The 27,457-nt window shown below is 49.8% G+C and overlaps 1 protein-coding gene across 1 annotated transcript in view; it reads left to right on the top strand.

Annotated features, from left to right (window-relative positions):
* The window catches only part of TIPIN (TIMELESS interacting protein), a 249,307-nt gene that overhangs the window by 22,793 nt on the left and 199,057 nt on the right, over window positions 1–27,457 (top strand). The window lies entirely within an intron of this gene.

Genomic DNA, 27,457 nt, shown 5'->3' with positions numbered 1-27,457 from the left:
ATTGTTGCTTGATGGAAGTGAGACCCCCCACCCCGTGAGGAAAGAGGGAAGAACTCAAACCACCTGAGATCATATTTGTACCACTCCCCTCTGCTGCTTCCCCTCCGCAAGGAGGGCTTCCAACAGAGAGCAAGTGGAATCACAGAAAAACACATTTCTATCTCTTGCCCAGCTGAACCACTAGCCTGAGACTTACTCCAGACACATTGCCCGACTCACTCCCTGAAATCCCCCCTTCCGGTCCCCAAATGCCATCAAACAAAGCTCTGAAGGAAGGATAGACAAGCCGAGAAGGCACATCAGCATCACTGTCTTGGGGTTGGAACACCGACTCTGCCACTGACCTGCCAAGAGCCTGCGCCAGGCTCATGAAGCTTCTGAGGTACAAATGTGCTCACTCCCATACACTGACCTTAGCCCGGAGCCATTGCCTCCTTCCACCAGGGCCCTCGGTACCTGAGCAGGCTGCACCAGCTGGTCACCCAGGTGACCTCTGGCTCTACGGTCAGGCTGGCTATCCGTACCCACACGGGGCTCATGAAGCAGCAACCTCTGATAGAACACAACTCCAGCTTTCAGGAGGGCCCACTCAGCCCTGATTAAATCCTGCTGAAAGCTCTGGCTGGCCCTGGCCAGGCCCCATGCCCTGCACACACCTGTCAGGAATGAATGACCCTTTATACCAGACCCGTCCTGGAGACCCCAGCCGTCAGCCCTGCACCCCAGACAGCCCCCAGTGCCACCCTCAGTCTGGAAGTCCCCCTTCACACACTCACACACATTTTGAGTGACCCTGAGTGTTTGAAGCCACAGAGAGGTGGGTTGGGCCGCCTGCCCCGTCACAAGGCACGGATGGGGGTGGGGCCGCCCTCAGGTGCAGCCAGGCCTCCAGGTGGAGGGAATCTAGCATCTGCCAGCACTTCTGGCAGGATGCTCCTCCAGAGCCGACCAGAGCCTGGGTATCCAGGGAGAAATAGGCTTTTTCACTGGGGCACTCACCTTCGCTCTGGGGCCAGGACAGGGAGGGTACATGAGAGAGAAAAGGATGGACAGAGGTGCTGACAGGAGCAGGAAAGAGACCCAGCTCAGGCACTCTTCTAGAAACATTCCCTGCTGCCCATCACAGGAAGTCGCTGCCCTCAGCTGGCACTCCACAGGGATGCAGAGCTTGGTTCAAAGCTGGGTCCTGCCACAAGCACACGGCCCTGTCCTCCTGGGTCATGAATAGCCCACAGCAACCCCTTCCCCCCCGTGAAGCCACCTGGTCTCTTCTGGGGACCCACCTTGCAGCTTCTCCTTTTTTTTTTTTTTTTTTTTTTTTGCGGTACGCGGGCCTCGCACTGTTGTGGCCTCTCCCGTCGCAGAGCGAAGGCTCCGGACGCGCAGGCTCAGCGGCCATGGCTCACAGGCCTAGCCGCTCCGCTGCATGTGGGATCTTCCCGGACTGGGGCACGAACCCGTGTCCCCTGCATCGGCAGGCGGACTCTCAAACACTGCGCCACCAGGGAAGCCCTCTTTATTTCTTTATGGCTGACTTGGGTCTTCATTGCTGTGCGCGGGCTTTCTCTAGTTGTGGCAAACGGGAGCTACTCTTCGTTGTGGTGCGTGGGCTTCTCATTGTGGTGGCTTCTCTTGGTGGAGCACAGGCTCTAGGCACACGGGCTTCAGTAGTTGTGGTACGCGGGCTAAGTAGTTGTAGTTCGCGGGCTCTAGAGCGCAGGCTCAGTAGCTGTGGCGCACGGGCTTAGTTGCTCCACAGTGTGTGGGATCTTCCTGGACCAGGGCTTGAACCCAGGTCTCCTGCATTGGCAGGCGGATTCTTAACCACTGCGCCACCAGGGAAGTCCCTACTCATGCAGTTTTTTGGGTTAAGGGTTAGGGGTGAGGGTTAGGTTAGGCCTGAGCTATCTAACATGGGGACCACCTGCCATGTGTGGCTTTGGAGAATGTGAAATGTGGCCAGTCTGAACTGAGATGTGCTGTTTGTGTAAAATGCGCCATGAGATCCGAAAGAGGTGGTAGATAAAAAAGTATATAAGATATCTGATTAATCATTTTTATATTGATTATATGTTGAAATGATAACATTTTGGATATAATGGGTTAAAGAAAATATATTTTTAAAATTAACTCTACCTATTTCATTTTACTTTTATAATGTGGCTATAAAGCAATTAAAATGACACTTGTAGCTTAAACTATATTTCTATTGGACAGCATTGGGTTCAAGCATTCCCTCCCCTACTAGGTTATAAGCTCTTTGAGAGCAGCAAGGGCAGCCTGGGTGAGAACAAAGCCTGAGACAGATCATGAAAGGTCTTGAACGCCAGGCCAAGGGATCTGGAGTTGGCCTCTGGGCAGCACTGAATCTGGGAAGCGGTTCTTATAAAGTCAGCTCCATACACGTGCCACCTAGGAAGATGCACTCCCAGAACCAACCCTGGCCACACGAGGGAGAGGAGGAGGTGGTATCTGAAAGGAGAGTGTTGTTCAGGTGGGAAAAGGGGGACAGGACATCCAGGTGGAGGCAGCTGTCTGAGCAAAGACTCAGGAGCAGCAGAGTCAGGCCTTGTTTGGGAGGGGACCAGAGAGAAGGCCAGGAGAGGAGGGGAAGGAAAAAGGGTTAGGAAGAGGAGACCAGCCGGAAACAGAGAACAGTGAGAAGAGTAGCTGTCTTTGAAGGAAGTTACTTTGGGGGAAGGAGTCCTGCTCATTTCAGACACACACACACACACACTCTCTCTCTCTCTCTCTCTCTCTCTCTCTCTCTCTCTCCCTCTCCCTCTCCCTCTCCCTCTCCCCCTCCCCCTCCCCCTCTCCCTCCCCCTCCCCCTCCCTCTCCTCTCTCTCTCTCTCTCTCTCTCTCTCTCTCTCTCTCTCTCTCTGTCTGTCTCTCTCTCTCTCTCTCTCTCTCTCTCTCTCTGGAGAAAATCTCCCAGCCTTCTTCCTCCCAGAGGAAGGGAGGCCCCAGTTGACACTGCTGGCCTCCCCCAGCAGCCCAGTCTCCCCCCCACCCCTCCCTGAGCCAGAGCCCCTGACACCACCTGAGCTGGCCCTGTCTGCACTGGCCCAGAGGCAGTCTTGGAACTGGTGGAGAACAGGGCAGAAGAGGGGCAGCCTTGGGGGCCAACATTTGCCCCTGCTTCCTGCCCCAAGATAGATGCTGGACTTGGTAGGGTCAGGCCCTTGAGAAGGCCTGTTTCTCATTTAAGAAGGAGCTGGGTCTTCAAAGGGCCTGGACTTATCAGGGAACAGGACCCAGGTCCTATCTCTCCCTCCTCTATTCTAGTGACAAGCATCCGGACAGAGAGGGGCGGGTCTTAGCATCATGGCTACTGGCCTCCATGAGGCAAGACTCAGACCAAAGAAGGCATTGGTGCCAAGGGGCTTTCTTTTTGGTTATCAGAGGATTAAGAGAGGTGGGGTGGGGGGAGTGTCAGTAAACTACAGCTCAAGGCTCACACGGCCTGTTTGTACAGCCCATGAGCTAAGAATAATTTTACGTTTTTAAATGGTTGGGGGAATAAAATCAAAAGATGAAGAAGTTTATGACACATGAGAATTCTATCAAATTCAAATTTCACTTTCCCTAAATAAAGTTTTATTGAGACACAGCCATGCTCATTCATTTATGGATTGTCCGTGTCTACTTTTAGCACAGAGTTAAGAAGTTAGGACAGATGCTATGTGGCCCACAAACTCTAAAATATTATTTATAAAAACATTTGCCAACCCAAAAGTTACTGATTTTGAGGAGCTACTCTAAATCTGGGTCCCAAGTTCTGGTCAGACAGACCTGGGTGGGAATCCAGCCCACCGTTTCTTAACTGGGTAGCTTTGGAGATAATAATAGGATCAACCTTGAAGGGTGGCTGAGGGTGAGATAATGTATGTACATGCTTGACAAATGTTAGCAATTATCCTTACAATTATTATGCCTTGTAAGTGGAAGAGTCTGGAGACCCTCAGATCTCCATCACCAGCCCAGACGTTGAGCGCCTGCAGATACGCCAATATTTGGCCTGACCAGAACTGGCCTCACACTCTGCGCTCCCAAACCTGCTCTTCCTCTTGAGCCCCCCATCTTGACCGGTGATGTTAGGGAGTTGTGGGGACAGTTGGCAAGTGCCCCTCACCATAACTCCCAAACACCAGTGAGTCTGGGGTGGCAGCTCACAAACGTAAGCAGGTGAACCAGGCAAGATTTAGCAGCCGGACAGTGAAAGAAGAGATGGGGGCGATGTGTGTGGCATTGCCCTTGTGCCAGGCAACCCTGATGATCCTTATGAGGCCAACGGTGTTATTGCCATTTCACGGAAGAGGAAACTAAGGCTCAGAGAAGCCAAATAACTTGCCTAAAGTCACACAGCTACAAAATGGCAGGAATGGGAGGTATATATAATACATTTCACATAATTTGAAATTCCAAATGTATAAAAGAGTGCAGTAAAAAGTCAGCCTCCCAACCCTGACTCCCAGCCACCTAGTTCTGTGTCCTGGAAGCAACTGACCTTGTTTGTCCTTCCAAAGATATTCTGTGCATATTCAAGCAAATATGAAAAAATACATATACACATATTTAGATAGATATAGGTAGCCATCCTTCCCTCCCTGTTTTTGTTCTTTACCCAGATGATAGTAAACCGTATACACTGATCTGTGTCTTGCTTTTATCACTTACAATATAGTTTAGAGATCTTTCCATATGAATACATAGAGAGTAACGTCATTCTTTTTCACATGGTATTCCATTGCATAAATATATCATGATTTATTTACCCAAGCCTATATTAATGGACATTTGGGCTGTTTCCAGTCTTTTGCCATTAAAAAAATAATGCTGCATGGAACTTCCTTGGTGGTCCAGTGGCTAGGGCTCTGCGCTCCCAGTGCAGGGGGCCCGGGTTCCATCCCTGGTCAGGGAACTAGATCCCACATGCCACAACTAAGAGTTTGCATGCCACAACTAAAGACCCCATGTGCCACAACTAAGAGCAAGCACAGCTAAATAAATAAATAAATATTAAAAAATAATACTGTAATGAATAGCCTTGTATTGATATATTTGTTGCTTCACACATATGTAAGTATATCTGTAGGATAAGTTCCTACAAGTAGAATTGCTGTGTTTGTAGTTTTGAAAGATAATGCCAGTCTATGATAGAGATTGATCCAGGTTACAATTCCACCTGTAACACGTAAGTAGAGAGCCAGGATTTCAGGTCCATCTGGCTCCAATGCCAGGGCTTGTTCTGCTACACCATGACCATCACTGCCACCTCGAGAAAGGCCACCTCCACATCTTGGGTCCTCCCGCTCACTCACCTGGAAGGCCTGCCTCCTCTTCCAGGAGACCTCAGCCCTGCCAAATGCCCCATGGACGAAGGTGAACTACGCTTCCCTTAAAACCCTGTCCACCCACTGTTGGTCCTACCTCGTTTCCAAGCATCTAACAGCTCTCTCTGTGTTTCCTGGGGGTTACTCTTCCCCCTCCAATGTCCCTTTGAGGACAGAGATGGTACCTGCCATGTGGGACCAACTCAATGAACGTTTGCTGAATAAATGTGCCCAGTTTTCAGGCCAGATACATAGATGTTGTCCCTGATTTCTCCTTCCCCTTCACCCTCAAGATTGAACTGATAACAAATCCTGTTGGTTCTACCTCCAACAAGATTTGGTATTACTAAATTGGTACTACCTTGGTACTTCTTGAATCCTCCCACTTGTCTCATCCCAGCTGTCACCTCCTAGTCCAAGCCACTACGATCTCCCACTCGGTTTATTACAATGGCCTCTTACCTGCTGCTCCTGCCTCCACGCTCAGGCCTTCCAATCCACTCTCCATATCTCGTGCTTTGTGGACAAAACTGTTAACTGTTCTTCCAATATCCATTCCCAACCTTTGCATTTTGTCTGGGCACCTTTCCCAGCCTGCCTTGTAGCCACGTGGGACCACGGGACTGAGATCTGGCTTCACAGGTGTGAGCACTTGTGATAGGCGTGGCTTCCATCTGCCCTTAACAGGGAAGGGCACAACTTCTACCCCCCTCTTACCCTTCCCACTGCTGGGACATGACGAACAGTCAACTTCGAGATGGAGACTGGGCACTGAGAATGACAGAACCACAAACTAGGAGAAGCCTCAGGAGGCCTCTGGGCAAAGGGCAGGGTACCTGTCAGGGACACTCTAAACAGGAGTCCTGACAGCACTGCCCACCCTGTCTCAATACCTGAGAGCCAGCCAGCCAGAGAGTGGGAATACAGCAGGAAGCAAGACCAAGTGTCTCTGAATTTAAAAATTTCTTGAGAGTTGACTTGGAGCTCAGCCACTGAAATGTCATTCTACTGGATTCCTGCTGCTACTACTACTACTACTACTACTACTACTACTACTACTACTACACACACACACACACACACACAAACACGTGTGTGCTCACTCCTGGCAGCTCTCTGCTAGGAAAGAATGCAGCCTTTTCCCTTCCGTCCATCATCACTTGCTTTTCAGACAGCCTGCATTCCTCCTCCCTGAAGTCAGCAGCCTCTTGTCCTGGCCAGTTACAGAGAAACTACACATACTCAATGATCCATTCTACTGGGTGAGCTCTCTACTATCTGGGCTGAAGGAAAAGCAGCAGAGAAACGGTCCCCCCAAATGTGATCAGCACACAAAGTACATACGTACATATATCCCCTTTATCTATAACCACGAGTGTCCACTGTGGGCTGAGCAATTAGCTGGGTCTTACAGGACCCACAAACAGGGAGAAGCAGCAGCCCCTGCTCTCAGGAAAGGAGGCCAGTATTGGTGACCTCATGTCATTCAGAGCTCAGATCTGTGTATAATCCATACATGTTTCACAAGCTATCTTCCCCACCTGCCAAGGCCACCTGTCCAATCCCTCGGCAAGTTCTCCTGTGTCTTAGTTTTCCAAAGTTATTTCATATGCTCTCACAGGAAAGAAAAGCTAATAAACATCAGTTTTTTACCCTCTCTTTTGTTTCCTACTGTAGCTTTATAGTAAGTTTTGAAAACAGGTAGTATAAATCTTCCAACTTTGTTCTTTTCCAAATTGTTTTGGCTTTTCTATATAAATTTTAGAATCAACCTTTTAATTTCTACTGAAAACATCCTGATGGAACTTTAATTGGAATTGTATTTAATCTATAGATCAGTTTGGGAAAATTGGACACCTTACCAATCTTGAGTCCTCCAATCCATGAAAATAGTATATCTCTCCATTTGTTTAGGTTCTCTTTGATTTCTTTCATCATTTTGTAGTTTTCAGCATACATATCTGGCACCTAGTATTACATTTCATGGGTTTTGGTGCTGTTGCAGATGGTGCTTTTTAAAAATTTATTTCAATTTCCAATTGTTATTGCTAGTATACAGCAATAGGATAATTTTTTTTTGTACAGTGACCCTGTATCCTGTGATCATACTAAACTTATTAGTACTAGTAGCTTTTCTGTAGATATGGGGGGAATTTTCTATGTAGACAATCTTATATGTGAATAGTGATTCGATCTGTGAGTCTTTATTTTTTCTTGCCTTATTGCATCGCCTGAAACAACCACTGTAATGTTGAAGAGAACAGCAAGAATGGGTATCTTTGTTTTAGGTCTTCCCTTTGTCCTTCATCTCAGAATGTCTCTCCAGCAATTTACTGCTGACATTGGTTATTTACTGCTTGCTAGCTTGGTGATGAGGAGTGGAGGTGTTCACATTTTTTATTCTCAGTGATCCTGTCCCTCCCTCAGCAGTAAGAAATCTGTAATGATCTGGATCCACTCCTTTTTCTGTCTCTCCTCCATGGATTCAGGAGGCTTTTTCTATTCCCTTCCTCCTAGTTGCAACAGATCTTTCCCTGTGCCCTGAACACTGCCCTTTGTTCCCTAAGCACCTTTTGTTTGGTGGTAGAGAAAGGGTGGAAGCATCTGGGGCAGGGCTTTGCTCCTTTCCTGAAGTGGCTACTGGATACCTACCACAGGCCTTCCTTTTAAAAGGGGTTTTCTACCCTTTTAAGAGCGTACCATTCTTCCATGGCTTCCATTGGCCAGAATTAAGAAGCCCTCTGATCCAATGACAATCTAAGGATTCTCGTTGTGCCCAGGTGACCCCTCCTCTCTGAGAGCCAAGCTTTGTCCTGGACTATGTCCCTCAGCCCGACTCCTGTCCAGGAGCCTTCTCTGACCCAGTGTCCGTTCCACAGCTCTACACCCAAACACATCTGCATCTCAGGGCAGCACCAGCTCACTCTAGGGCCCGCACAACAATGAACATAACCTTCCCCCATTTTAACCATGAGGAAACAGGCTCAGAGCAACTGAGTGATGCCTGCACAGTCACACAGCCAGCCAGCCAGGATTCAAACTGGCCCTCTCCCCACAGTGCTCATCAACCACCGTCAGTTATTCAGTCAGATATCTGTGAGGCGGGGTGGAGGCAGGATTTTTTTTAGGACTGAGGAAATGAAGAAGGTCTTTGAGTTTGTGTGATAGCAGGCAGTGGAATAGGACTAAGATTGAAGATTCAGGAGAGAAGGGGATCCAAGGGGAAGGAGGTAGATGTGGATTAAGGAGCCATTTCAATTGGATTAGCAGGGGAGAAAGGGAAGAGTTTAGGGCCTTAGAACTACAACTCCAAAGCAGATGCCTCTCTCTTGGTCTCCATTTTCTCCAGTGCTGGGAGGCACAGGGACCAAGGCTAGAATTTGTAGGACTCCAATCAGTGGCCTCCAAAGGCAACTTTCCCTAGCAGGGAACAGGAATGGAGATAAGATATGGACCCCCAGTGGGGTGGGGCAGAGGGATTAAAGCGCTGCCAGAAAGAGGCAGGTCAGACTGTGGTCACCCAGAGGGATCATGGCCTGCTGCAGGCAGTCTGGGAAGGCTACCTGAAGGAAGTGGACCCAGTACATAGTAGTCAGTCGATACATATATTTCATAATTGCTTTAAATGTCCCAGGAGACATCTGTGGATGAATTCTCTGAATCCCTGGCTGGAGCTGATGGTGGAGACACTGCTACTGCCATCACTTCGTGTGCCTGAGCTCAGGGGAGGCAACTATGTCCTCCCGGTGACAGGGAGATGTCTGCTCCTGGGCCTGGGGGAAGGCACAGGAGGCTATCTGTGCCAGGTGGCAGGAGTAAGAGAGATGGTGAAGGCATGGAGACCAGGGGAGAGAAATGGTCTCAGCATGAGGGCCTTAAATGTCAGTGTAAAGCCAGAGACTCTGTGACCACTGCCCGAGCGCAGACGGGGATGTCAGATATGCTGCTGGGGTCTTTCGTGCACATGCCATCTTTGCCTGTCATGTCTGTAGCTGTATTTCCAGTGTGCAGAACTGCACCTGGTACAGAGTAGGTGCTTGACAAATACCTAAGTATATGAATACATTTAATCCTCATAATATCTACTTTGCAAAGGAGGAAGCTAGGATCAAAAGGCATTCAGACCCAGCCCTTGTGGGAAGCAGAATTCTAAGAATGAATCCCAATGACCCTGACCTTGTAGGATTCCCCCAACCTTTGAGTGTGGGTGGTATCTGTGAATATGATGAGATATCATTCCCATGATTATGTTATGTTATACGACAAAAGGGAGATTATTAGGTGGGCCTAATCTAATCATTCAAGCCTTTTAAAAGCAGAATTTTCGCCAGCTGGTGGCAGAAGGGGAAATCAAACAGGTTTGAAGCACCAGAAGGATTCAGTTCACCACCACTGGCTTTGAAGATGGAGGGGTCACATACAAGGACCAAAGAGTGGCTTCTAGGAGCTGAGAGTGACCCCAGATGACAGACAGCAAGGAAATGGGATCTTAGTCCTATAACGGCAAGGAACTGAAAACTGCCAACAACCTGAATGAGCCTGGAAGTGCATTCTTCCCCAGAGCCACCAGATAAGGGCGAGCCACGCCTTCATTCTGGCCTTGCAAGACCCTAAGCAGAGAACTCAACCATCCCCACCTGGATTTCTGACTTGCAGAACTGTGAGCTCATCAATACATGTGGACTTAGCTGCTAAGTTTGTGATCATTTGCTACACAGCCACGGAGAACTAATACAGCCCTCGTACACAACACACAGAGCCCACAAGTGCCAGCCCCCAAGTGCCACATCACCCTTGGAGCATACAGGGCTCACGATCCACGCACACCACGACCCCCCAGTCCATTGCAGGCCCATCCCACCCACAGGTGCCTCAAAGTGCCCTCAACACTCACTGTGTAAAGTGTTCCGAGAAGCCTGCTGGAGACTGAGGGCGTTTCCTGCTGCCAGGTCCACTCCCAACTGGGCCAAAGGTGGCTACCTGTCAACCAAACACTCATGCTCTCTCTCTTCAGGGCACAGTTGTCCCTGGGACATGGCTACCTTGGCCCGAACTACATTTCCCAGCTCTCCTTTCATCTAGTATGGCCCCATGATTGGTTCTCACCAGTGGAATGTGAGCAGAAGTGGTGTGCCATGTCCCAGACAAGGTTGTTAAGAAGAGGGTGTGTCCCTCTGTTTCCCCATCCATCCACTGAGTGCATGGAACACTAAGGCCCTTAGAGGCTCCTAGAGCCACAAGCTAGAAGGAGCCTTGGTCACCATGGAGAAGAACCACCTGCCAACCAGGAACACCTGCATTGGACAGTTATGAGGATGAATATTGTTATTGGGTTAAGCCACTTAAATGGGGTATGGGGTGTTGGAGGGTGCTGTGTTACATAAGCTCGTGTTACCTTGTTATACCAGCCCTTGTTCTCCTGGCCCCTCCTCTCAGGTCAACCATAGAGAGAGGCTGGGGGGCCTCAGGTCTGATGGGTCTCCTGGACAGGGTAAGCTCCCCTCCTCCCCTAAGGAAAACCATGGAGGTCCCTGTAGCTGTCCACATTTGCCCAGTGGCATCCTCCACATGCTCAGTTCTGGGTTGGGGCCGGGCTTGGGGTCACCTCTGACCCTTGTTTCTCTCTCATCTCCACACCCAGTCATCTCCCGTGTGCATCCCCACGGCCACTGCTCTGGGAAGGCCTCATAGGATCTCACTTGGAAGTCAGTAATAGCCTCACACTTTTCTAACACACCATGTATTTGAACCTCGGAGACCTTTCCGAAAATGCCAATCCTGTAACACCTCTCCCTGCTCTACAGCCTTCAGTGGCTCCCCATTGCCTTCCAAATAAAGCCCATTTTCCCACTCAGTCCAGCCTTCTCTTCCATCAGAGCCCCTCAGGGCCTCAGTGGTGTTCCACACCTCACAATTCCCCCATAGGCCTCCCTGCTCAGGTGATATGTGTAAATAAAGCACCTACCACAAAGGCACATTATTAGCAATGATGACAATCGTGATCAGCTGAAACAACCTCACCTCCTAATCTAAGTCCTACCTGTCCTTCCAGATGGTCCAAATCCCACCTCCTCTGGGGGCCTGTGAGGGTTAACTTTATGTGTCAATTTGATTAGGCTAAAGGATGCCCAGATCACTGGTAAAACATTATTTCAGGGTGTTTCCAGAAGAGGTTAGCATTTGAATCGGAGACTGAGTAGAGAAGATGCCCTCACCAATGCAGTGGGCGTTATCTAATCTATTAAGGGTCAGAATAGAAAAAACACGCGGAGGATGGTGAATTTGCTCTCTGCTTAAGCTGGGACAGCCATCTCCTCCTGCCCTTGGATATCGGTGCTTCTGGTTCTAGGGCCTTTGCACTCAAACTGGGACTTACACCACTTGCTCCCCTGGTTCTCAGGCCTCGGGGTTTGGACTGGAATTTCACCACTGGATCTCCTGCGCCTCCAACTTGCAGGCGGCAGGTTGTGGGACCTCTCAGCCTCCGTAACTGCATAAGCCAATCCCTCATAATAAATCTTTCTATATATCTACCTGTACATCCTATTGGTTCTGTTTCTCTGGAGAACCCTGACTAATACAAGGCCCTCCCAGATGCTCCCAGCAGGCACGAGCCCCCCTTTCCTCTGCTCACCTTCTAGGACTTGGGTCACACAATTCATCAACACGGCTCATTACCAGATGTCACAGGTTGGGTTCTCTGAGAAGACTTTAAGATGGAGCTTTAGGGCTTCCCTGGTGGTGCAGTGGTTTAGGGTCCGCCTGCCGATGCGGGACGCGGGTTCGTGCCCTGGTCCGGGAGGATCCCACATGCCGCGGAGCGGCTGGGTCCGTGAGCCATGGCCACTGAGCCTGCGCGTCCAGAGCCTGTGCTCCACAACGGGAGAGGCCACAACAGTGAGACGCCTGCGTACTGCAAAAAAAAAAATAAAAAATGATGGAGCTTTAGGTGCAGAGTGTTTATTAAGGAGGCCCTTGGATCAACACCTGTGGAAGGGAGGGGACGAACCAGGTGTGGGCAGAGGGAGAAGTTGAGCTGTGGTGCAGATCCAACCCCATGGGCGCTCTGGAGAACATGTGCCCTTGAGGGGTGTCCTGAATGGGGCTGAGATGGACAGGCCTTTATATTCCTGCCTCAGTAAGTCAGGCGATGTGGGCCACCTGGGAAGGGCTGTAACCTTAGTGAAGCAGCTCTTGGCAGCTGGAGCCATCCCAGAAGGCCTGACAGTACTCCCAACCGCTGGGGCAGCAAGTCCTTCCTAGAAGGAGGATCTGGGCGCATCTCCCTGTCCACCACAATTTGACACATGACTGTCACCTCCCCCACCCACTCCAGGCACAATCCCTGGAGGCAAGCGAACCTAGAGGCTGAGTCAGCGCTGTACCTTTGCCTCCCTTCTCCCACCCCAAACAACCTCCAAAGCCACCATCTTCAGAACAGACCCCAGGGCTAGCTGAGTTCAGAGAGTGTCTGTAAACTGGGGGTGGGGTAAGCCCAGGCTGGGGTGCAGGGGGTCTAGCTGGAAGCTGGGGCTCTGGGTTCCCTGTGTAGCCTCCTGATGCTGGTCCTCAGAGAGCAAATACTGCCCCCAGGACAGGTTTTATAGAGCTGTGGGTTTGTGTGTTGGTTGTCACACTGATGGGGCATGGGGCACCGTTAGTGGGCAGGGGAATTGTCCTGCAACAAAAAACTGTCCCTGGTCCCCAGCTGTTGAAAAACCTTTCTAAATCTCCAAGTTGAGAACTTAACTCTGTTCTACATATAAACGCAAAGTGTTTTGTTGTACGGCTTTAAAAGCATACACCTAATTTTCTAGGAATGCAGCTACTACATAAATCAAGGGGAGATGCGTACTTGGCTTAGTTTCGAATTTTATCAAGAAATATCCTCTTTCAGAAAATTGTGTCAGGTATTTGACTCACCAGAACAACACCCCTGAATTCACCTGCGTTTCACCTGTTACGTTCTTAATGCTTCTATTTATAGCTAAAGCCAGGGGTCATTAAACATGCCAAGGTCTTCCTAGTGTAGTGATGCTTAAACATTACAGGCTGAAAAAAATTTTATTTTATTGTCAATGACTTTCTTTTAATTTCTCCTTTACTTTCCAATTAAGGCAGTATATTTGTTTTTTAATTATGTGTCTGGATTGGTTGTTAATATCTGTGACTTTCTTTTCAAGATGATAAAAGGGGCATCCACAATACTTTATGTTAGAAGGAGGGTGATGGGTCTCACCCATCCTCAGACCTGGGTGTGTGTCCTCCTCTTGGGCCTGACCTATCTCCCAAACTCACCCCATCACCCCCCACCACTGCCACCACCGCCACCATGGAGAGGTGGGCTTTAGGACCTGTGGGGGGAGGGTGCCCTCTGCAGGCTGTCAGCCTTTCTTTCTGGAAAACAGGGCCAAAGGAAGCCCTGGATTTGATGATTCAATCTGGGACAGAGCCAACTGGAGTGATCCTTATCTCGCCATGTCTGTTTCCAAAACACCCTCCAGATTCACCGTCATTGATCCTGAGCCCTCCTACCATACTAGGGACCTAGGTGGAGGTGCAGAGGGGTGACGGGGGAGGGGAGAGGTGGAGCTGGCCCCCTCGCCCTTCCATGGGAGCTTAATGGAGTTTGGAGCCCAGAGGCAGGCCTCTCCCAGCCTGGCCCGCTTCATGGGGACAGCTTCCAGGCTTAATTCCCACTCTTCAAGGCCATTTCAAGGCCGAAGATTTTTGTAACGCCTCCCTGGGTACTTCAGCCAGTGATGCTGGGCTCAGGCTGGGCATCTCCCTGGGCAGAGGCAGAGAGATGCGCCCACCACCTAACTGAGCTTACAGCATCAGTGTGTGTCTACAGGGGGCATGAGTGTGTCTGAAAAACCAGGAAGGTGCCTCAGGGCTAAGGAGTAGGGCTACGAGTAAAATACAGGATGCCCAGTTCATTTCTATTTCAGATAAACAGCAAATTATATTTTTAGTATAAATATGTCCTATGCAATCCTTGGAACATACTTATGCTAAAAAAGTATAAGCTGCTCATCTGAAATTGAAATTTAACTGGGTGTTCTACATTTTTATTTGCTAATTCTGGCAGCCCTCCTTAGAAAACAAGTCCATGTGTCTGTGTGACACAACATTGTTAGTGTGACTGTGTGAGTGTGTAGGGGCCATGCACAAACCCCAGAGTCACCGTGGGAAGGCACACATGGAAAATGCTACCACAATGAAGGCCAGGCGTGAGGCGCGTGCCTGTCAGTGAAAGGGGGTGGGTCAGCCCATGTGGACCCAGCCTCGAATCCTGGGCCTGTAACCCAGAGATTCTCAACCTTAGTGGGGCTCCAGGGTCCTCTAGGGTTCAGGTTCCCAGAACTACCCCTCCACACACAGGCACACCCCACTCCCAGATTCCGGCTCATTCAGCCGGGGCTGGCAGCTGGCTCCTGTTTCTCACATACCATTCACTGGGTCGCCAGTTTTGTCATCAATGCCAGTTAAGGCCTGGGCCTTGAGGAGTAGGAAGCAGGCAGGGGACTTCCTCAAAGGTGAGTGGTGGGCTCAGACCCCCAGTGGCTGCAACTGGCTGGGGCCCAGCTTATCTTCTGAAGTTGGCAGTCCAGGCTCCTGGACAAAGGCCATCCTCCATCCTCCTGGTGGTCTCCTGCCTCCCTGTGGAGAGGAAGATTCTAGCATGAATGACACTGTTCTGATGAAGAAACTGAGGTCACAAGATAGGGCCAGGACTGGAACCCAGCTTACCTGAGTGCAAGCTGATGGAAGGACCAGGCTCAGCGTGATGTCCACCAGCCCCAGCCTGGGTCTCCTCACCCCCCTCCCCTCCCCACCAAGGAAATGACCGCCATTGGTTCTGTGTTTCCCAGCCCGGCCAGGCCCCATTTCAAACAGCCTGTGTGCTGTCCCTTCTCAGCCCATGTGTTCCAAGCCCCTGACCACCTCCTCCTCTCCTGCTCCTCTGTGCTAAGTAATGTTCTGCACACTGGCTGTCCCTGCTCTGTCCACACCACGTCAGGATGACTGTCTGCGGCTCCCTCTACAGCTGAGTGCTTTAAGGGTCCAGACCCGGTCCCCTGCACCACCGTGTCCCTCGGCACGGTGTTCCGGGAGTGTTTGAGGAATGAATGGGGGGAACTGGTCTCATCAAATGGCCACCAGAACCAACTTCTCACACTGTCCTCAGGTGCCTGAATATCAATAAGCCCAGTAGCGTCAGACACCATCTTCCAGGAACCTAGGACTATCAGCTGTAGGATGCGAACGCCTTCTGATTAGAAATGAACCAAAACAATCACATGTCAGTACGCGCTTCCGTGGCCACACTGAACGAGGCCAAGTCCTTAAAGTTCAATGGAATGGATATTTAAACATCTTAGGGTCACATAGAATTCAGAGGCCTTAGGGCTAAATGAAAAATTCTATTTGTATGGAGTCATTAGTTTCCTATTGCTGCTGTAACAAATTATCACAAACTTAGCGGCTTACAACAAAACCAATTTCTTAACTTACAGTCCCAGATAACACAAATCCCAAATGGGTCTCACAGGGCTAAAATCAAGGTGTTGCAGAGCTGCATTCCTGCTGGAGGCTCTAGGGTAGAATCTGCTTCCTTACGTCCTCCAGCTTCTAGAGCCATGCTGGCTCATGGCTCCCTGCCAGCCAGCAATCACATCACTCCAACCTCTGCTTCTGTTATCACCACTCTCCCTCTGACTCTCCCGCCTCCCTGTTTCTCTTATAAGGACCTGTGATTACATTGGATCCACCTGGATAACGCAGGCTAATCTCCCATCTCAAGATCCTTAACAATCATGTCTGTAAAGTCCCTTTTGCCATGTAAGTTATATATTCACAGGTTCTGGGTGAATATGGTTAGGATATGGACAACTTTGGGGCAGTGGTATTATTCCGCCCATCACACCCATTTTAAGAGTCAAAATGCAATCAGGGTATCAGCCTGAGAGGGGAGCTGCACCAGAACTGGGAAGTGTGTGTACAATTTGGCACCAAGGATACGGGCTACCTGGGACTTCCCTGGTGGTCCAGGGGTTGGCAGTCCGCCTTCCAGTGCAGGGGACGCAGGTTCGATCCCTGGTTGGGCAACCCGGATTGCACATGCTGCCGGCCAACTAAACCTGTGCTCTGGCAACTACAGAGCCCGAGCGCCACAGCTAGAGAGAAGCCTGAGCGCCACAATGAAAGATCCTGCATGCCGCAACTAAGACCTGATGCAGCCAAAAATAAAATAAATAACTAAATATTAAAAAAAAAAAAAAAAGGATATGAGCTACTTGACCATGACATTGATATTAAGAAGTAATCTGTATATATTTGGCACTTATAATGCTTGTAATGTATAAGATAATTTGGTCTTTTAGAGTGACGGCCTTTAACCATTGAAAGTGTAAAACTGAGTAATTTAAACTGAGGGTTTTAAGTTGAACGCTTAACGAGTTTATATACAGTACTAGAACCTATAAGAGAACTTTAAATTCACCATATTTTAACTTTTACTATTATTTAATTTAGATTTTTTTTTATGAGTTTAACTTAATTGGTTTTGTAAGGATTACTTAGTACTCAGGAAGGAAGCTCTTCTTGGTTAAGTTAGAAATGGAGTACTGAAATAGGAAGTCTCATTTTTTTTTTTTTTTTGTGGTATGCGAGCCTCTCACTGTTGTGGCCTCTCCCGTCGCAGAGCACAGGCTCTGGACGCGCAGGCTCAGCGGCCATGGCTCACGGGCCTAGCTGCTCTGCAGCATGTGGGATCTTCCCGGACCAGGGCACGAACCCGTGTCCCCTGTATCAGCAGGCGGACTCTCAACCACTGTGCCACCAGGGAAGCCCGGAAGTCTCATTTTTAAACAAAGTTTAAAATACTTTAAGATATTTGATTGAGTTTATACACTGGACCAAACATTATTGCAAGACCTCTAAAAGGAGGTTGTTAAAATTTGCTGCACATAAAGAGAATATCAAGATTTGCAAGCTGAACTTAAAGTCTAGAAGGAAACCCCTAGTTTCACTTGCCCTTTAGCTAGAGGGGAGAGGTGTTGCACTGGGCCAGCCACAAGAGCCTGAGGAAAGGCTATAGTGAGGTCCCAAAGAACTGCATAGACTTGGGCCGTCACGTCAGGCAATACTGGATGGATGTCTCTGGCTGCATTTTTTTTTAAATTCATATTGGTATTGTTGTTTTGAATTTTTTTTTAATTTCAGAAAAAGCAAATAAATACATTTTTTATGTACATTTTTTTCATCTTTTCAGTTTTAAAAAAATGGGGTACAGTTATAGGATCAAAAAATTTAGTAGGAACACTATCATGTTAGAATTGAATTGGAGAGGAACTTTACTTTCCGTAAAGGCAGATTTAGGTGACTCAGACCCACCTTGCTAATGAAGGCAACTTAAAAAAACTGGCCATGGCCCTTCCCTCCCTGGTGACGCAGTAGCTAAGAATCCGCCTGCTAGTGCAGGGGACACGGGTTCGAGCCCTGGTCCAGGAATATCCCGCATGTAGCAGAGCAGCTGAGCCCATGTGCCACAACTACTGAGCCCATGAGCCACAACTCCTGAAGCCTGTGCGCCTAGAGCCCGTGCTCCACAACAAGAGAAGCCACCGCAATGAGAAGCCCGTGCACTGGAAAGAAGAGTAGCCCGCCGGCAGCGACGAAGAACAGCCAAAAATAAATAAAATTTTGTTTTTAAAAAAGAGTAAGGGGCCTCCCTGGTGGCGCAGTGGTTGAGAGTCCGCCTGCCGATGCAGGGGACACGGGTTCGTGCCCCGGTCTGGGAAGATCCCATATGCCGTGGAGCGGCTGGGCCTGTGGGGCATGGCCACTGGGCCTGCGCGTCCGGAGCCTGTGCTCCGCAGGGGGAGAGGTCACAGCGATGAGAGGCCCGCGTACCGCAAAAAAAAAAACCCAAAAAAACAAACAAACAAAAAAAAAAGAGTAAGGGTGGGAATTCCCTGGCGGTCCAGTGGTTAGGACTCGGCACCTTCACTGTCAAGGTCCAGGGTTCAATCCCTGGTTGGGGAACTAAGATCCCACAAGCTGCGCGTGGCGCGAAGAGGAAGAAGAAAAAAAAAGAAAGGATAAGAGTGAACCAGAAACAAACTGACCTTCACAAGTTCTATATTCTGGCTTTGATTATCTGGGTAAGTCATGAGCTCTTCAGCCTTGAAACTGGACTGAGGTGATCCTGGATGCCTGGCAGAAGCTCACTAAAATCCTAACTGAAGGACAATGACATCCTTTTAGGCCTCAAGTAATTTATTTTTTTTTTTTTGTCTGAATCTCTGGGGGTGGAGCTCAGGTGATTGTAAGATATAACCAAGCTTAAGAACCATCAGACAAGCCCATGGCCCACAGCTGGTGGGAAGCGGAGCCAACACAAGAATTCCATGTCTTAAGGGAGTGCTTTCTTTCACCCCAAGAATTGGGGAGTCCCTCGACCACTGGCTCTTTGGGGTCCCACGAGCTGCAAGGCAGTGCTGGATATGTGGGCTCCACAGACAGTCTTGGCTTCTGTGAGGCCAACATGCTTCCTCCTTGTCCTTCTTTGACTCCAGAACTCGGGCCCAGACAGCTAAAGCCCAGGGGAGAGCGGGTGACTCAGACACTTCCTGTTTTCTTGGCTACAATGACAAGGGGATGGAGACAGCCCAGGCAGGGTTCATGGCCTAAGAGAGGGGTCCTGGAGAGAGGAGGAGGTGGGAGCTGAGGGCCCCCTGCCGTGAGATGTGGGAGCAAGCCAGGCAGAGCCACATGGGGTGGAGATGTGCTTGGCTGGGTGGCCAGGTCAGCAAAAGAAGGAGGATTGGGGGCCAGCTTTTCTTAAAATGTGTAGAATTTCTGAGTCCTTAGGGGTTGAAGGAGAGACCTCCGCTTCTGTCTGGATGTTTGGTTCAGGCAAGCTGGGAGACTGAGTAGGTCAGGAGGAGCTCTACACAGGGAGGCAAAGGACCTGGGTTGTCCTGTCCCTGCCCTGCCGTGAATTACCGTGGGACCCTGAGCACAGCCCTGGCCATTCTGAGTCCCTGCTTCCTCTTCTATGAAATGGAAAGGGGCTGAGCTCTGAGAGATCCCGAGAGTCTAAGAAAAACCCTAACCTCTCTCAGCCTTCAGAGCACTGTGCAGGCTCTGGGGGACTTTTCATGGACATGATTTTGATTTCAAGTTGCCTACCCTGAGAGGTAGGAGGGGAAAGTGCTATCATTACCTGATGGCTATTGGAGTCATAGATGACCAGGAAGACCAAGAAAGATGTGGCCAAGGGCGTGTGGGAATGGGGACCTGGATGCTCCTGGTGGCCCAACTTGGTCACTCCCTTCCTTACATGACAGCAATTTGGGGATGCTTATGAAAAACCATACATATTGGAATCTTGGCCTCAACTATCTCCCTGCTGGGATCACCCTTCGGAAGTGATCCTAAATTCAGAAAAGGCATGTTGGAAAGGAAGATATTCACTAAAGTGGATTTTGTATTAATGAGATGTTAAACACAGCCCAGACATCCAGCAATAGGAAACTATAGGCCGTAGAATGTGTATTAGGTACCTATTTCTGAGTAGCAAGTTACCCTCAAACTTAGTGGCTTAATTAACAAGAATTTATTACCTCAGAGTTTCTGTGGCTCAGGCATCCAGGCCTCTGGGTCAGGGTCTCTCAGGAGGCTGCAATCTAGGAGTTGCCTGGGGCTGCAGTCATCCCAAAACTCGGCTGGGAGAAGATCCACTTCCAAATTCACTCACATGGCTGTTGGCAATCTCAGGTCCTTGCTGGCTCTTGAGGGAGACATCGGTTCCGTAGCTTGTGGGCCCCCCTGTGGCACGGCTCACAATATGGCAGCTGCCTTTCCTCAGAGCAAGTGAGTGACCTGGGAAGCACTCAGTCCTCCTGTGACCTGACCCCGGAAGTGACCTCCCCTCATTTCTGCTGTATTCTCTTCCTTAGAAGTGAGTCACTAGGTCTAGCCCTGGTTCAAGGGGAAACAAAAATTACACAAGTGTGTGAATACCAGGGGACTGTAGGGGAGGGAAGAATTCTCCTGACCCTCTTAAGGTCCCTGGATGGATCTGAAAATTAAACTGACAAAGACAGATGAACAGGAGAAGAGCATGCAAATGTATTTAAGTTTTACGTGACACAGGAGCCTGCATAAGGAAATGAAGACCTGAAAAAAGTCCTGAGTGTTTTTACGTTGGGTTTGATGAAGAGTGGGCACCTTTATAAACTAGGTCTTTTGCTTTTCTACACATGAATTCATTTATGCATCTTTTTCCTCCCAGTTATTTATCCTCTAAACGTAAGTAACTAATTTTCTGCCCCTGAGGGCTGAGGGGCTGGGTAGGAAGGAGTCCAGGCCTCACATCTGTCCTTGAGCCTGTCTGAGCAATAAGAAGGTATAAATTCTCCCACTGAGACAGCCTCAGGGATGTGTTCCAGGCGAATTGGAACCATTTCTAATCTCATTGCATATTCCTGGGTTTATTGGAACCCGAGGAGTTGCGTTTGGGGGTGATCCTGAGGGCAGCATTGTCTGGGGAGGATTTGGTGTATAGGGGGTGGTAAGGATTGGAGAGGCAGAGGAAGGGACCCAGAGAAAAAGGGGAAAGCTGTTGACACAGTGGAAAACCACCTGAAAGTTGGAGTCTCAGACCCTGGTCATGCCAGTCACTTGAGTGTGACTCCTTCGAGCCTCAGTTTTCTCATCTGTAGAATGGGATGAAAATGAGTAACATGGCCCTTCCTCATTCAGTAGGGTTAAGTGAGATTGATTATGCACAGAAATCTACTCTGTAAACTAAAGCTCTTGACCAGTGATGGTTTCCTCAGGGATTATCTAGAGCAAACATACCCCCCTCTTGCCACTGAGCTCCCAGCAGGAGTCAAGTCCTTCCCCAACCATGGGCAGAAGGCAGTGTTGGCTCCCACATTCTGAGCTACGGTTCCATCTCATCTCTAACTGGTTATGTTGGTTAAATATTGGTGTTGAATATCCTTCAGTTAAAAAGAACGAGGTTACCTCTAGAGAAAGACGACTTGGCAACATCCATCGAAAGATCAATTGACTCAGCAATTCCACGTTTAGGAATACATACACGGGTATGAAATTACATGAACAGGCATATTCATTGCAGCATTCTTTGTGAGAGCAAAGCACTGTAAAGAAAAAAAAAATGTCCATCCACAGGCAACTGGATAGATCAGTTATGGAACATCTATACAATGGAATGCTGTGAAGGCATTAAAATGAATGAGGCAGTGCTGGGTGCACTGATCCAGAAAGATCTCCAACATATATTATAAAATGAAAAAAAAAGCATGTTGCCAAACAATATTACCAATCTAGCTCTGCTAATGTAGAGCATCAAACAAAACCTCTCCTATGTACCCAATTTCCATGAAAATACAGAGAAAATGCAGGGAGGGACGGTGGCCAGTTGTCAGAAGTGGCCACCTGGGGGAGGGATGGTGGGAGAAGGGAACAAGGAAAGGGGCCTTACCCTTTTTTACTCCATATATTTCAGAGCTGGTTGCCATTTCTTTGCAATGTGAATATATTCATATGTTTTCTGTATGGTTTTTTAGACTTAAATAAATATATATTTCTATTTATATATGTAATATATAAAAGCCTTAGAATCTTTCACTGTCTTTGAAATTTTGGATACCTGGCGATTGTTTCAGAAAACTTCTGAGCCCATGTTTGGAATTTGTGGGTACTTCCTCCTTAGGAGGGAGTCGCCAGCAGGGCTCCGTAAGACGCTCTCTGTAGATGGACCGAGGCTCCCCTCTTCCAAGATGGCGCCTCATCCCAGGTGAAGTGCTCTGTGTAGCTCTGTCAGACCTGTCAGACCAGGACCCCAGACCTTCCCCACCAAGCCTGCTCCCTGCCCAGGGATGATCCCTTGCGCTTGCTCTCACACCTTCTGTGCAAGGATGAGGGAAAACAAAACCGAACCAAAAAAAACCTTCATTCCTTAAACAACTAGTATTCAATGCTGGATAAAAACAGAAAAGATAAGAGTCTAGTGAAGAGACAGACTCCAGTCAGTCTCCTAAATAGGAGTGAAATGAGGTCTGCCACAGATGCTCTGGAAGACAGACTCAGAGAATGTTCTGAGGAGAGAAAAGCTGCGGAGGTTTCTCCTCCATTTTTACTGAGATTCCTCCCCTCTCCACACCCCACATCCTCACCCTTGCCGCCCTCCATGACCTGGAACTTGAAGGCTTGTGTGGGAGGTCTTCGGCAGCTGGCCCAGGGGCTCCCCACGAGCGAAAATGAGGGGAGAAAATGCGAGGCGGGACCTGGGAAATCACCAGCAGATAAGCCCAGACCAAAGAGCTCCGGTGGGGAAGCGCTGGCTGGCTGGGCAGCTTGGTGCCGGACACGTCACCATCATCATGGCTTGTTCCAGCCCTCCAAGACCACTATTCAGACTGCCATCCCCTCCCAAGCTTCCGCCTGCAGGGGTCCCAGGCAGCAAGGCCACTGGTGAGTGGGCTCTTTGGGTTGGGAATTAATGGTTTCACTGCCAATGCCAGTGTCTGGACCAAGAAAAGAATTCTTCGTATGTGTGCCCTCCAACACTGTGTGTACACATGCATACTCTACACACAGGTTCATACTCTGTGGATAGGGTATCAATTCATTCCAGATTTACTGGAACAGCCTCAATTTCACATATTTGGCCACCACAAACCATTGAAATATCTTGAAAATTCCACTATGATTATGCAGAACTCCTTCAGTCTTGTTCCAAAAAAAGGATTTGAGAACCAGCTTGTAGAGTTGTATATACCTCAGCAGGATTTAAAAATAACAGACAAGGAAATCGCAGAGAAGGGAGAGTAAGATGACACAGAAATGCATAACATGTCCTGTACACATGCTGGAAGCAGGCCACAAACGTATCTCAGAATTTCCAAGCAGCCAGAAATCAGAGGGAAAGAAGATGACATGGATTCCTGCTTCTGAGACCCATGGGAATTTCCCCCAAAGTCCTCAGAAAGATGCAGCATGACTCAGTTTGAAAGAAACAAATTCATGTTCCATATCTTTTTTTTTTTCATGTTCCATATCTTAACAGTGGTTTGGTTACACGTGACTGAATTTGTCAAAACTCACAGAAGAGTGCATTTAAGGTTTGTGAGTTTCACTGCAAGCAAATTTTACCTCGAAAACAAAAGAACCATAATATAGTTAATGCTATGCCTACCAAAGGGTTTAGGGGTGAAGTGAACTGACACTCGCAGCTTACTTTTGAAATGCATCCAAAAAGTAAGATGAATTGCTGGGTGGAGAGAGGAAAAGAGGGATGGACGTATGATGAAGCAAGTATAGTCTCAGTGGTGGGCACAGAGTGTGGGCAGTATAAACTTTCCATTTTTCTGTGTTTGCACATTTTTATAATACAGGGTAGGGGCTCAGAGAAATGAAGTGGACCTTGGAAGTTAACATCAACACTCGGAAGGTAAAAGGCCCTGGGTTTTGTTCACAGAGCCAGAACTAGCAGCAGCCCTCAAAATCTGCTGACACCCTAGGCACCTTGCCCTCAGGCAGTGACGGGCGTTCTGGGGAGCGGAGCTTTGGTCTCAACGGAGAGAGGCCTGGCTCCTGCAGAGCCCACAGCACAGAGGGATTTTGGCATCTCCCAGACAAAGCTCTCCGATCATGGAAACCCCTTGTCAGAACATCAGGGAGCGTCTACCCTCTGAGGCTCTGTGCCTCGCCCAGAGAGCCCTTGTGAGTGGCAGAGCTGGATTTCAGCCTTCACAATATGATGGCATTGATGATGGAGATAGTTTTTTGTTTTTGTTTTTTGGCCTCACCACGTGGCTTGCAGGATCTCAGTCCCGGGACCAGGGATTGAACCTGGGCCACGGCAGTGAAAGCGCCAAATCCTAACCACTAGACCACCAGGGAACTCTCACAGAGATAGTTTTGGGGCTTTTCTCTCTGCCAGGCCCTGCAAGAAGCATTTACATCTATCACGTCATTTAATGCTTAAATGCGGCGAGCGGGGGCTACTCTTCATTGCGGTGCACGGGTTTCTCACTGTGGTGGCTTCTCTTGTTGCAGAGCACGGGCTCTAGGCGCGCGGGCTTCAGTGGTTGTAGCACGCAGGCTCAGTAGTTGTAGCTCACAGGCTCTAGAGCGCAGGCTCAGTAGTTGTGGCGCACGGGCTTAGTTGCTCCGCGGCACGTGGGATCTTCCTGGACCAGGGATCAAACTCGTGTCCCCTGCGTTGGCAGGTGGATTCTTAACCACTGTGCCACCAGGGAGGTCCCTGTCATCCCCTTTTATATATGAAAAATGGCTCAGAGAAATTCAGTAACTTGTATGGAACACTCAGCTGGCAGATGCTGAGCTGGGATTCAAAGATGTACTTGACTCCAGAGACTCTGATCCTAACCACCGCCCTCTTCCGCTCCACAGGCCACTCTCCTCATCCCTCCCACCTTTCCCCCACTCTTCTCCCAGTGGTTTGTCACAGAGGACTTGTCTGCTCCATCCTCAGAAGAAAACTCAGGAGAAAGTCTGACTCAGGCCCATAGTGCTCCTTATAAACCAAGCACCCCACGCCTGGCCCTGTACTCCTGCTTCCCAGGACAGCTCTGCACCCCAGGATGGGCTTCCTTCCCCAAGAGAAAGGAGACACACACACACACACACACAAAACACCAACCAACACCCGGATGGGCTCAACCAGCCCCAGTCTGATCCCTGCAAATCCCCTGCCTCCATCCCAGCCCAGCTCCTGCAGAGACAAGACAACCTGACAACAGCCTGTCACCTCTTTAATGAACCCAGAGCTGAGGAAGACTCCAGACAGCTGGTAGCCAGCCTCCTTAGAGGAGGAAATGAAGGCCCAGAGAGGGGCAGTGGCTGGCCCAATGTCACACGGCACTAAACTTTGTCTCCTGGGACTTGTCCCCTTAGCTCCCGGCTGGGCAGGGCTGAGTTGGGCTGCAGAGCTGGTGGGAAGAAGTGAGGGTTGGATGGGGCCTAGAGGCCCCTTCCTCTCCAGAGAGAGAAAGGTTAGCTCCTAGGACCAGGGAATAGAATGGCTGGGCCCTGCAGTGCCAGCAGGGATAGTAGCTCTCATTCTAGATAGGGAGAGAGGAAGTGCCTGTCACTGGAGCCCACGGCCAGTTCCTGGCGACATGGATCCCCAGTGTCCTTCCCACGCCAGCCCCTCGATTCCCTCGGAAGGATCCAGAGGTACAGAGCGGGCTGAGCTGAGCCTCTCCCATGCCCACACCCACTGCGCCCCTGTGCCTTGGACCCATCGGTGCTCCCAGGACGGAAGACCAGACATTTTGCTTTTACCAAGTCCCTTCCTAAAAGTCATAGAGCTTAGACTCTGGCCTGGGCCCTACAGAGGCTGCTGGCAGAGGGACCCTCACTCTGCAGCCTCCTGCGGGGAGAGAAGAGGGGGAAGACAAAGAGGCCCACCCATCCCCCAACACGCATGCTCTTCAGCCAGGCCTGGCCTCCAGGGACTTTAGAACACCCCACCCACCCAAGGGAAGGGTTCTACCCTGGTTGCTCCAAGCCTCCGGCAGGGCCCAAGCAGCCCTGGAGTGGGATGGGGTTGGGAGGAGCGAGGGGGGGTGGTGGTGGTCACCCAGCTGTGAGGCCCACATCCTTCCAGCTTGGAGCCTGTGGAGGAGAATGGGGATCAGACGGTGGAGACTGGGTCTGCAGTCAGACCCCAAGCAGCCCCTGGCCAGGCCAGGCTGACTAGCCCCTCCCTCATCACAAACACTAGGCCCCTGGCTCTGAGAGAAGGGGGCATTTTTCAGAGATGACATCAGGTCTTAAAGTTTTATGTTTCCTGCCAACCTCAGCCTGGAGAGCAGAGTCCCCAGGGCCCACAGGCCTGGCGGGGCAGGTAGCAGCGCCGGTGCAGATAGCGCACCACTGGCCTTGGACTCTCACGGCAGTCCACCCACAGGCCGCGAGGGTGACGTCCAGTGGTCTGCTCACCTGAGGACACAGCCCTGCCTGGTCACTGTAGGACAGATGCAAGAGGAGAGAAGATACCAAGCTGCCAGGTCCCCAAACACACCTCAGAGCCTTTGCTCATGCCGTCCCCTCTGTCAGTTCCCACGCCCTACGTGCTCCACGCCATCTGGCGAGTGCTTCCATATCCTTCAAGTATCTTGTCCAATGTCCCCTCCCTCCCTGCACCTCTACAGTGTTCTGTCCATCCTTCCATTAGAGCCCTGATCCCTGGCACAGTGTTTATTTTTATTGATTGATTGATTTGATTTGATTTTTGCACAGCGCTTAAAACCACCTTGCTTTTACACTCCCTCTGGCCTCCCTGTCCGGCAAGATCCCCAACCCCTGGAGGACTCAGACCAGGTCCCACCTCACTCTGGCAGAAAGAAATGAATCCACCACAAAGGGGTCATAAGACCTGTCCCGTTAAGGATCTACGGTGGGGCTTAGCTGAAGGTAGGGAGGCTGAAGGCTGAGTGAGATGCAGGGAGCCGCAAGTGGGGGGAGGGAGGGAAGGGCTATGGAGAGGTGAGGGCACCGTAGTGAAGGAAGCACAGTGGGGGCCTCCTTGGCAGCCTGGGTGGAGAGCAGGAGGTGCTGAGCTTCCAGGGAGGGTGTGATCTAGCTGCCACTTGTGCTTTTTTTTTTTTTTTTTTTAATATATCTTCTTTTTTTTTTTGGCCATACGGGGAGGCTTGTGGGATATTAGCTCCCGGACCAGGGCTCTATCGACCCAGGCCCACAGCAGTGAAAGCACCGAGTCCTAACCACTGGACCGCCAGGGAATTCCCCAGACAGTCGTGATTCAATGAGTGAGTCAGTAAAGGAATGAATGAGGGATCCAAAGAGAGGAAGGTGATGTGGGAGAACCAAATTTACCTTCTACAGTGAACTTTCTCTGGCAGCAGGAAGGGGTGGACACAGAGACAGATGCCCACACACACTACTCCCCACCCAGCCACCACCTGGAGTTTCATAGGCTGAGATGGGCTGAAGGCAGCACACTGGGCCCAGAAGGGACCAGGGGACTGGGTCACTGCTCCTCTACCCTGGGAGGGGGCTGACTGGATGCCCCGGGCCCAGGGCCAAG

The sequence above is a fragment of the Lagenorhynchus albirostris genome, chromosome 1 (assembly GCF_949774975.1).
Source record: "Lagenorhynchus albirostris chromosome 1, mLagAlb1.1, whole genome shotgun sequence".
In the NCBI taxonomy this organism is placed as follows: domain Eukaryota; kingdom Metazoa; phylum Chordata; class Mammalia; order Artiodactyla; family Delphinidae; genus Lagenorhynchus; species Lagenorhynchus albirostris.
This window is presented reverse-complemented; position numbering and strand designations above follow the sequence as displayed.